This window comes from Haemorhous mexicanus, chromosome 5, assembly GCF_027477595.1.
Source record: "Haemorhous mexicanus isolate bHaeMex1 chromosome 5, bHaeMex1.pri, whole genome shotgun sequence".
Taxonomy (NCBI): Eukaryota; Metazoa; Chordata; class Aves; order Passeriformes; family Fringillidae; genus Haemorhous; species Haemorhous mexicanus.
In genome coordinates, this window is record NC_082345.1 from 1,536,780 (window position 1) to 1,542,779 (window position 6,000).

Sequence of the window (6,000 nt, forward strand, 5' to 3'; positions counted from 1 at the left end):
GTGTTCCAAAGCTTATTGAAACTATATATAAATATCTTCCAGAAATACCAGAATGCTGTGTTTTAATCTTTGTGAAATACTTTACTTCTACATTAGCTTTTTTACTAAAACTCAATCTTGTATGGTCTCTATGAGTGCATGTAGATGCACTGGCACAAATATATAAACTAAGGAAACATCAGCTCTCATCTAAAATATTCTCCTGGTAAAACCTGTAACTGATTTCAGCCACAAAGCTAAAATTCTTCAGAATGATTAGGAAGGTAATTGGAGTACAAGATTTCCAAGTAGCTGCCCTGCAGATGTGGAAAGATAATTGTGGAAAGCTTTTAAAGTGAGGGAAAGACAAACCTTTGCTTAAGGAACAGGTTGGTGCTGTAGAAATTTTCTAACAGAGAAGAAAAATTATAATGCAGTTATTAAATACATACATAAATTATCATGTGATTATAAACATATACATGTTCAATATGTACAAAATGTTAGGGTGGGATGATTTTTTAAATTGTTTTATTTTGGGGAAGGGGAGGTCCTTTAAAGACTGGTCAGGTCCTTTAGAGACTGCCCATTCAGGACTGCCACAACAATAGGAGAAGCTGATGGTTGCAATTACTGCTCTTCTGTCTGTTTCTCTGGGGCTGGATTGAAGGAGCTTGAGAAGGTAATTCATGTTTAAATAAACACTCAGGTGTTTATTATTTCTTATCAGTAAAACAGCCTCACTGCTGGGAGTTTGGCAGCTTTTCACTAGAAGGCACAAAATGCCCAACAATCTCTTTGTTCCAAGGGCTTTTCAGACTAAACTGTTCAATGAAGAGCTGACACCTGGATTATTTTACCTTTTAACCCAAGAACTGATCCCACAGAGCTGCAATGTGGATTTTTCTGCCCAATTACAAAATGCCACCCAAACCCAAGAAGAAGGAGGAAGAAGCAGCATGAAGAAGCAGCCCAGGATGACACCCTGTGCCCTCCATCTTGCTTCCATCCACAGCACACTAAAAACCCCGGACCCTCAATTTCTCACCCAGTGACACACCCACACTGCCCTCTATAATCCATTTCACGCTTTTGTGGGTTCCAGTCTGTCTTGGCATCTGGGAAACTTTCACCATGAGTGAGGGTCAGAGTCAGTGCTGTCCTGGGGGTCAGGGCACCCACAGCAGACAGAGGAATATTCCCAGTGCCCTGGGTTTCCACACTCTTCCTTTGGAAAAGGAGGGAGGATTGTTTGCAGAAACAGAAAGATGAAAGCAGCACCATCTGGCTCCTCGTGGAAGGGCTGGGGTGATATGCAGCAGAGGGTCTTGGTGTGAAAAACACCAATCACTTGTTTTTAAAATTTTAAAAGTTTAACAGTAATAAAACGGTTATAAAATAGCAATATACTTAGAGTAATAATAATTTGGACAGTTTGAATTAGGACAATATGAGACAACAGAAACAAAGAGTTACAGACAGTCTGGGTACCTTTTCGGGGCAGCACAAGCCCAAAAAAGGCCCCACGTGAACAGAGGATTAACCCTTAAAAACAACAGCCTGTTGCATATTCATACACCTCATCCATGGTGCATCAATTCCATTCAAACACAAGATTCTGTCTGGGCAGGGTCAGCTTCTTCCTCTGAATCCTGACAGCGTCTTCAGGGCTGAGCAAGGCAGGAAGAAGTTACTTTATTCTGATAAGGGAGCAATAAATTGTCTCTCTCTGAAAGGTTTAGGTGTCCTGTGGCTACTATCTCGCAGCAAGTTCTTTCTTAAAAAAAGTATCGTACATAGCATAGTTTCTATTTTAACATTTTGTTATAACCTAAAACTACATTTAACACACTACTTAAGAATATTAATACAGCATTACTTTCTAACACAACACATTTAATATTCATTTTAATATTTGCAAAAAGCCAATCATAAAATAGGCATTTTTCCCACAGGGGATGTGCTTTCCAGAGCAGCAGGATCTTTTTGCGGCAGCACCTTCGCCCGGTGCTCCTTCCCTCAATTCTGTTTTCCACCTGCTCGGCCGTGCCAGCCCCGCTGTAAAACCCATTAGCGGGATCTGGGTGTAAAATCCCAGACAAAGAGGCCGGGAGGAGGTGGGAAGGGTTTGTCGGGGATGCTGAAGGGCGGAAAGCCACGGGCGGCACAATTAACCTCGCAGAAAGAAACAGCACAAGGAGATGAAAGGAAAGCGGCCACACAGCGTGTGACAAGCGGGGACATGCTGGGAAAAAGGCTGAAAGGAAAAGGTCTGTAACTGCAACCAAAAAAACACATCTCCCCCCTTTCGTTCCCCTCCTCTAAAAACAGCATTTTACGCATTCCTCCTAAACAAGCAATTTGTGAATGTGTCACTTATTTCTGCCCGGAAAGACAAGAAAAACACCGGGCTCCGGGAATTAACCAAGAACAGAGTTTGTTTCCAACATTTCTTGCAGCCTTTTGTTTTCCCGCCCCTCACCTCACCTCTGCCGGCTCCGGGGCTCTTCCAGAAGGTTCTGGGCGGCTGCACCTCCTCTGGGCTGCCAGCCCGGCCCTGACGGAATGGGACAGGCTCCCTTAAGGAGACATCTCTATCTGAGCACAGCCTTTAAAAGGCTTTTAAAGGGGTTCAGGTGCTCCAGAGCTGGCCTGGAGGAGGCCCAGGGTGGGCAGCAGGACCTAACCCACCCCAGCTGGCTCTGTTTGAGCCTTTAGCACCTGGGTCATGTGAATCCTGACCTCTCACCAAAATCAACGCCCTCATTCCCCCTTTAAAGGCTGAAAGGGAAAGGTCTGCCTGCTTGAGAGTAACTGGAACCAAACAAACACATCTTCCCCCCGCCCTTTCGTTCCCACCCTCTAAAAACAGCATTTTACACATTTCTCCTAAACAGGCACTTTGTGAATGTGTCACTTATTTCTGCCCTGAAAGGCAAGAAAAACATCAGGCTCCGGGAATTAACCAAGAACAGAGTTTGTTTCCAGCATTTCTTGCAGCCTTTTATTTTCCCGCCACTCACCTCACCTCTGCCGGCTCCGGGGCTCTTCCAGAAGGTTCTGGGCGGTGGCACCGCCTCAGGGCTGCCAGCCCGGCCCTGATGGAATGGGACAGGCTCCCTTCAAGGGACATCTCCATCTGAGCACAGCCTTTAAAAAGCTTTTAAAGGGGTTCAGGTGCCCCAGAGCTGGCCTGGAGGAGGCCCAGGGTGGGAAGCAGGACCTAACCCACCCCAGCTCTGTTTGAGCCTTTAGCACCTGGGTCATGTGAATCCTGACCTCTCACCAAAATCAACGCCCTCATTCCCCCTTTAAAGGGAGCACCAGGAGTCCTTGCTGGCCCATTTTCCCCATCCAGTGTTGCTCCTAAAGTTGCTTCTTTGTCCCCCACTTAGCCCTCCTTAAAAACTGGTGGGAAAGTGAGGAAACACTCAGGGTTTTGTGCAGTTGAGGGGGAAGAAGCAAGTGGAGGATAAATCTCCACTCAGGTTCAGAGAATGCCAGAACTTTTTAGGTAGGAAATGACCTTTAAGATCATTGAATCCAACCACTACCCAGCACTTCCAAGCCCACCACTAAACCATGTCCTGAGTGCCACATCCACGCTTGTTTTAAATTGCTCCAGGGATGGGGCCTCCACCACCTTCCTTGGCAGCCCATTCCAATGTCTAAACAATCTTTCTGTGGAGAAATTCTGCCTAGTGTTGAGCCTGACCCTGCTCTGGTGTGGCTTGAGGCCATTTCCTCTTGTCCTGTTGCCTGGGAGCAGAGCCCGACCCCCTGGTCTGGCTGCACCTTTCTGCTGGGGACTTGTAGAGAGGGATAAGGTCTCCCCTGAGCATCCTTTTCTCCAGGCTTAACATCCCCACATCCCTCAGCTGCTCCTCACAGGGCTTGTGCTCCAGACCCTTCCCCAGCTCTGTCACCCTTTTTTGGATCCCAGAGTTTGATACGTGATGGTAAGAGCCACTCAGCTGGAGCATCTGCAAGATTCCATGCAGAACTGGTTGGTTTTGTTATAAAAAGAAAATCAGTATTTAAAGACTGACCTGTGTGGGTTTGGTGATGTAAAACATCTGGGTCCAAAAAAGCCTTTTATTTCCAAGTAGTAGAATTAAATTGTAGGAATCAATGTGAAATCTTGATTTCTCTGATGTTACTGGAATAGCTTTGGAGTGCCTGGAGAAAAGGAGGCAGTGAGGCAACTGAGCTGTGTGCCCAGGTGCAAATCCTGCATTCCCAACTTCCCAAGTACAGCCTGGCTGCTTCAAACCCTGCCAGCCCAGAGAGGGGCAGAGAAAGGCTGCTCAGCCTTTCTGCTCTGACAGCACTCTATAAAAAGCTCAACATCCTCTTTGTGCTCTAAAACTACACTGTGGTTCCCAAGTCTAAATTAAACAGAGCCTAAAAAAGCTTCAGAAAGAAGTGCACAAAAAAAACAGGCAGGAAATTTCAAGCTGTTTTCCAGGTGCCACTCACCAGGAATAGGAGTCAGAGCTGTTAGTGGCACTGGGGCTGACTGAAGAGAAGACAATAAAAGGTGTGTTTGTGCTTGAGCAGGAGACAGCCCCACCTGCCCTCCTGGTTTTGCAGGGACATGGGCTCCATGCTGGTGCTCCCAAGGAGCTGGTGACCCCACTCCTGCCATCCCTGACCCCAGGAATTTTATTTCTTCCTGTGTGGAAACCCAGGGCACAGGGAATATTTCTGTGTCTGCCCTGACCCCCAGGGCAGCACTGACTCTGACCCTCATTCATGGAGAAAGTTTCCTGGACTTCAAGATAGACTGGAACCCACAAAAGTGTGCAATAGATTATAGAGAGCAGTGTGGGTGTGTCACTGGGTGGGAAATTGAGGGTTTGGGATTTTTAGTGTGTTGTGGATGGAAGCAAGATGGAAGGCACAGGGTGTCATCCTGGGTTTCTTCTTCATGCTGTTTCCTTCTTCTCCATGGGTTTGGGTGGCATTTTGTAATTGGGCAGAAAAGTCCCCATTGCAGCTCTGTGGGATCAGTTCTTGGGTTAAAAGGGAAAATAATCCAGGTGTCAGTTCTTAATTGGATAGTTTGGATAGTTTAAAAGACCTTGTACCAAGAGATTGTTGGGCATTTTGTGCCTTCCAATGAAAAGCTGCAGAACTCCCAACAATGAGACTGTTTTACTGATAAGAAATAATAAAGACCTGAGTGTTTATTTAAACATGAACTACCTTCTCAAGCTCCTTCAATCCAGCCCCAGAGAAACCCACAACTGGTACCCCAGCAGCTGGGACCCCCACATTCCTGGTTCCTCCTGGTGGCCACAGGGGGACCCTGACTGCAGGACCAGCATGGCTTGTGGTGCTCAGCTATGAATCCAGAGCTTCTGTGAGCAGTAAGAGACCCCAAACTTACATATTTCCATAGGAGATCCACCACATTCCCTGGAAAAGCAGTACTCAGTGGGAAATGGTGCCTGCTAGGGAGCCTGCAGAAGCACAGATGGTTTTTGGCAAGCACATTTCTGGGCATGCACCACCCCAGCAGGTGAACTGTTAATTAACTACTCTTAATGACTGCTAACCAACACATAATGCATTCCTATAAATAGATACTGCTCCATATCCCAGGTTATCAGTCATAATACTTAGCCTGACATAATGAATTCCACACCACATTACCCCACAGTAGCCATGTGACTTTTCTGTAAATTGTTCTGTGTTTGAGGAGGATGCTTTAGCATATAACTGTGGTGACTTAGGCTTGGTGAGAGATTACAGCAGCTGCAGAATCTCTTTGTTGGGCTGAGCATGAGATCCAGCTCTTCTAAGAGATGCTGTAATGTGCCAAGATCAATACTAGAGGGGCAGAACTTGGAACAGATGGGCCACGAGGGCCGAGTTCTGCTGGTAAATCAGTCTGGTAGTGACATGCCACTGATGTCACAGCTGGCACTGGCAGTCTGAAGGGTAGAACAGCCAGAGGAGCAGAGATGGGAGTCCAAGGGCTAGCAGTGACCTCTGAAGAGCCAGCTGGGACACAGA